Below are 5,978 nucleotides of genomic sequence, written 5' to 3' on the forward strand. Positions count from 1 at the left end.
TGATTGGTTTGCGATGTGTTTGCCGTGGCCAGGATCCACAGTAACAGGCTTTAACAGAATGCCTTGCGTGCCCCAAGTATCTAGTAAGCGTTTGGGAACTGGTTCTTACCGTAATTATCAGAATGAAAGGCACTCATAGGAAATGCATTGAATAAAGTAGTGTGCCATAAGCAGTAGAAGTTTACTGAGTAAATACTATGTGCATGCAGAATGCACTCCAGAAGGAGTGCTTTATCTTCCCATCAGAGACAAGGGCCTTTGTAGAGGTTTCATGAGTCAGGGCAACTGAGAAGATCCCTGAGTAGTAGTATTAAAAACATCCATACAGATGAGTTTTCTGTTATTTTGCTATGTGTTAACTTTTTCAAAAGCCAAGAGTAAAAAAAAAAAAAAAGCTAAGAGTATTTATTCTGTGACTCATACTAGACTTTATTTCAAAGGAAAAAAATGCCCTCTGTAAGTAATTTATTAATATTTTGATTATTGATGCTTTTTTAAAGGTAAAAACTGATACATCCTATACACAGCAAACAGAATTACCTCTTCAGCTGAGACCTGAAAATCTCGAAATACATAAGATAATGAAGTAAACGTAGTTGCAGGAAAATATGTCACTTATGCAGATTCTTTACCATCTGAGCCACCAGGGAAGCCCGTACATATTGTACAGTCCTATTAATTTTCTTATATTGAATGGCAGCTTAATAGCTATTCAAACTGAATTAAAAGTGAACATTCCTTTTTTAGAAAATGAAATGTAAATATCACTGTATTTTATGATATATTCACAGTTTGTATATTAAATATTAAATCACCAGGGTGTCTGTGTTCTATCACTTCTACTACAAATATGTCACTTTCTAATTAACAGAGAATTTTTCTTTCAATTTGCTTTTAAGTTTACAATATATAATATTTGACTTATTGAAAAAAAATCTGTAATTTATTCCTTTGTTTAGTAAAGATCTATAGCTTGTCTATAGTTTTTTATGGTAAAATATGCATAACAAAATTTACTACTTGAATCATTTTTAAGTGCACAGTTCAATGGCATTAAGGAAATTCATATTGTTGTGCAGCCATCACCATCATCCATTTCCTAGACTTTTTTCATCTTCCTAAACTGAAACTCTGTCCCCATTAAACACTAACTCCCATTTCCCAGACCCTGACAACCACCATTCTGTCTCTATGAATCTGACTACTTTAGGTATGATTCCATGAAGTAGAATATTTGTCCCTTTGCAACTAGCTGATTTCACTTAGCGTTAATGTCTCCAAGGTTCAACCTATGTGGTAGCATGTGCTGGAATTTCTTTCCTCTTTAAGGCTGAATACTACTCTGTTGTACACATGTATCACATTTTGTTTATCCATTCATCCGGAGATGGACTCTCGGGTGGCTTCCATCTCTTGGCCATTGTGAAGAGTGCTGCCATGCATATGGGCGTACTGTTTAGATTCTTTTAAAAATTAACAGAACAGTGCTGACTTTTAACAAGGCCATACATACTGTATGTAAAACACAAGATATTTTTGGCTGACACTTACTTAACCTCAGAATCTGGACCTTGGTGCAATATGAGAAGAGATTCATTTGTCAGTATGTGTCACCAAGGATTACACTGGGGATATATAAAGTCAGTCACTCCATACATAGACTATGTATAGTCAGTCTTTCAAATTATAGACAGCAATATATTTAAAGAGAGGACTCAAAACCTTTGAAACATTTTTTTTCACCCAGTCTTGAGCTATTTGGTAGGAAGGCTAGTCAGGTAGACTTAAAGTTCAAAGGCAGTCCATTTAACATAGTCAATTTCAAATGAAGGTAAAGCTCTTATATCTGAAGGCTATAGAAAAAAAGTATACTATTGATAGAATTCTGGATAACTTAATGTACAGTAAATCTCAAATAGTCTATTCCACCATATATTTGACATATTTGTCAAAAAAGTTGCCAAAAAAGCAAGTTACAAAAGGAATCTATTTTATAGCCAATGTTTATCAACAATTTGTAGAGTGAAGAAAGGAAAGGGAAATACTGGACTCACTGCAGCTGTCAGAGAAAGCCTTTGCATGCAGGCTGACCTGGATTTTAATCCTGGCTGCCAGATTTTCTAGGGGTTTGATTAGGCAAGACCCTTAATCTCTCTAAACCTCAGTGGTTTTATCTATAAAATGATAACCGTAAAGTTTTTGCTTTTTGGGTAGTCCTGAGACACAAAAATCTAGGTATCATATTCATTCTGGATTGGGTTATATGTACATATAATTTATCATGTACATAATTGATCAAAATAAACATTACACATTTCTACAACTATTAAACACAGTGAAAATTTTAACAGAAATAGATCTCTTAATGAGAAGAAAGAGCTTTTTTTCCTCCCAATAAGTTAATGGATCTATTAATAATGATTATTTCTTCCAATTCACGGGGTCGAAGAGTTGGACACGACTGAGCAACTGAACTGATAACTGATTTCTTCCAAGAATGAGATAGGATTCAGCATCCCTATCATCTTTGCTTTGTGTTTCTATAGATGCAAGCGCTGAGTAAAGCTGAGGGTATAATGCATTCAAAGTTGGACTCTTCTCTCCCCAGATCTTCCCCTGCTGGTTTCATTTCACTTTTCAGGTCTCAGCTCAAATGTGACCCTCCTCAAGGAGACCTCTCCTAATGGTGGGATCAAAAGTAATCCTTCTGAACCCGGTTATACAATCATCATCGCACCTGTCACTCTCTGCAGGTGTCTTGTTCAGGGACTTCCATTGCTCCTCTGGGCTAGACTGTCAGTTCTTGTGCCAGGAACCTTGTCTGTCTTGGTGATGCCTGGGAGGCACTGTGCTATAAATGCTGTTGGGTGAATGAATGATGCACTTATATGAAAGGATCACTCATTTATGGAGCAGCCACCAGTAAAGAAACCAGGCTCTCTATCATCAAACCAAGATCCTCCAAGCAACACAATGGAAGAGGAACCTCCTTGTGGGTCCGGGAGTCTAAGCTTGTATCCTGAGATTCACCCTGTGGTATAAATGATATTCCAGTCTAGCAACTAAAGTGTTAGTCCCTCAGTCGTGTTTAACTCTTTGCGACCCCATACCAGGCTCCTCTGTCCATGGATTCTTCAGGCAAGAATACTGGAGTGGGTTGCCATTCCCTTCTCCAGGGAGCAACTAAACAGCTCAGTATAACAAAAGAGAAGTAAACACATAAGAGTAACTGCAACCAGACAATCTGGGAGATTTCCTGTCTGGGATCCTACACATGGTTGGAAATGTGTGGAGACATTTTGGGTCAGTGTCGGGTGGAGAGAATGCCTATATTTAGTTGGCCCCCGGCCAGTATCAACAGTCCTGTAGTAACTGACTGGAAAACTGCTTGCTGCATCCCTTGCTGGAAAACTGCGCCTTTGTACCTCATCTTAGCTTCTAACACCCAGGGGTGCTTTCAAGCTAAGGCAGACAACGTGAGTCCCCATCCCTGTCTGAAGCCTGTTTTCTAAGATCAAGTTTTCAACAGAGCCTTCTCTTCCCAAATGACCATCAGAAAGAAAGCCCACTGCATCTGGAGACAGCACAACCACATCCACCCCATCCAAACAGCACAACCCAGGACCATCAGCCCCAAAGCAGTTAGAGGTGACTTTAATACTATGGTTACTATGACTTTAATACTATGGTATGGGTGTGGCAGGGTGGGATGAGGAAGGTGCTGGGGGGAGGGGAAGAGTGACTCTGGTTGATGGAGGAAAAGCCAGCCTAGCAGGTGATGGATTAAATAGAGTTAATAGATTAAATTATTTAAAACAGCTGCTCCCTGTGCATTACAGTTTACCCTTTTTAAGCAAACATACAACCAAACAAGAACATTCCAACTCTGAGGCTCCCGCAATGTTCCCTGAAACACTCCCTTAGTCTAGTCTTAGTGCTTGTTTTTCCCTCTGATTAACCCAAATGGCCAGCTATTTTGTAAACTGTCTTCAGGATTAGATTTATTTTATAAAGGTTTTGTGCCCTGTAAAGACACAAATGCTGGAAGTTCCCTAGTGGCCTAGTGGTTAGGATTCCAGGCTTTTACTGCTATGGCAGCTTCCTACCCTGGTTGAGGAACTGAGATCTCAAGCCAGAGGCACAGATCAAAGGAAAAAAAAAAAAAAAAAGGTGCACCATTGTTTTTGCTGAGCAGATTAGGCAGACCTGAGGGTGAAAATATACAGCGTATTGTCACCCTGCTTATTTAACTTATATGCAGAGTACATCATGAGAAATGCTGGAATGGAAGAAACACAAGCTGGAATCAAGATTGCTGGGAGAAATATCAATAACCTCAGTAATGCAGATGATAACCACCCTTATGGCAGAAAGTGAAGAGGAACTGAAAAGCCTCTTGATGAAAGTGAAAGAGGAGAGTGAAAAAGTTGGCTTAAAACTCAACATTCAGAAAATGAAGATCATGGCATCTGGTCCCATCACTTCATGGGAAATAGATGGGGAAACAGTAGAAACAGTGTTAGATTTTATTTTTTGGGGCTCCAAAATCACTGCAGACGGTGACTGCAGCCATGAAATTAAAAGATGCTTACTCCTTGGAAGGAAAGTTATGACCAACCTAGACAGCGTATTCAAAAGCAGAGACATTACTTTGCCAACAAAGGTCCGTCTAGTCAAGGCTATGGTTTTTCCAGTTGTCATGTATGGATGTGAGAGTTGGACTGTGAAGAAGGCTGAGCGCGGAAGAATTGATGCTTTTGAACTGTGGTGCTGGAGAAGACTCTTGAGAGTCCCTTGGACTGCAAGGAGATCCAACCAGTCCATTCTGAAGGAGATTAGCCCTGGGTGTTCATTGGAAGGACTGATGCTGAAGCTGAAACTCCAGTACTTTGGCCACCTCATGCGAAGAGTTGACTCATTGAAAAAGACTCTGATGCTGGGAGGGATTAGGGGCAGGAGGAGAAGGGGACAGAGGATGAGATGGCTGGATGGCATCACTGACTCGATGGACGTGAGTCTGAGTGAACGCCAGGAGTTGGTGATGGACAGGGAGGTCTGGCGTGCTGCGATTCATGGGGTTGCAGAGTCGGACACGACTGAGCGACTGAACTGAACTGAATTGAACCGAGGGTGAAAAATAATAGTCTTCCCAGAATGTTTTCCTGTTACAATTTAACCTTGAGTTTGAGAAGTGCCCTTTAGCAGAAAGATTCAAAAATCTTGCTTGTCTATCTTTACTGTCTATTAATAAAATTGAGATGAGAGGAGAAAGAAAAAAGAAAAACCATCGACTTTACTGAACGGAAAGAAATAGTGTTTAGTATGTTTCATACAGAGCCCACATGTCATTCTTCCTAACCCCAGATGCAGCAAGAAATTTATTGAGCATCTACTATACCCTCAAGACACAGTTGACTCAAGACTGCTGTTGCATGTACATGTATTAGTACCTTTTAAACGCATTATCAAATATTTTACACCCAGTGTTTATATTATAAACATTTCACTAATATTGAAAAATTTGGTATGCAAAACTGAAAAGGGCTGGTTGTCATTAACTTAAAAAGCTGCCTTAATTCATTTACTCCAGCTGCTGGCCTTGAGTGAGGATGCGGGAAAATAGAAATGCAAATCACTTGCGGGAGTCCCCCTCAGTTGTAGGAAACATCTAAAATAGGGTTTTGTTTTTCGATTTCACGAACACGTGGAAATTGTTTCAGGCTTCCTTTTATCACGGAAAGGCGCGGTCGACCCCAAGTCTTTCCAACAAGAGTGGCTTTTCTCAGGCAACACACCAAGATATAGCTTTAGAATTTCTTTCTAGGCCAAGGGTTCTTCACTTTTAAAATGGAATACAAGCCATTGAGGAAGGCGAGAGCGTCCACAGCCCAAGGCCCCGCGACCTCTCGGGACGCGACAGGCCGTTTCTCGCGGGATCGGGTGGGGCCTACGTCACTGAAGCGTCACAGGAAGGGGCG

Source organism: Bos indicus, chromosome 24 (assembly GCF_029378745.1).
Source record: "Bos indicus isolate NIAB-ARS_2022 breed Sahiwal x Tharparkar chromosome 24, NIAB-ARS_B.indTharparkar_mat_pri_1.0, whole genome shotgun sequence".
NCBI classification, from domain to species: domain Eukaryota; kingdom Metazoa; phylum Chordata; class Mammalia; order Artiodactyla; family Bovidae; genus Bos; species Bos indicus.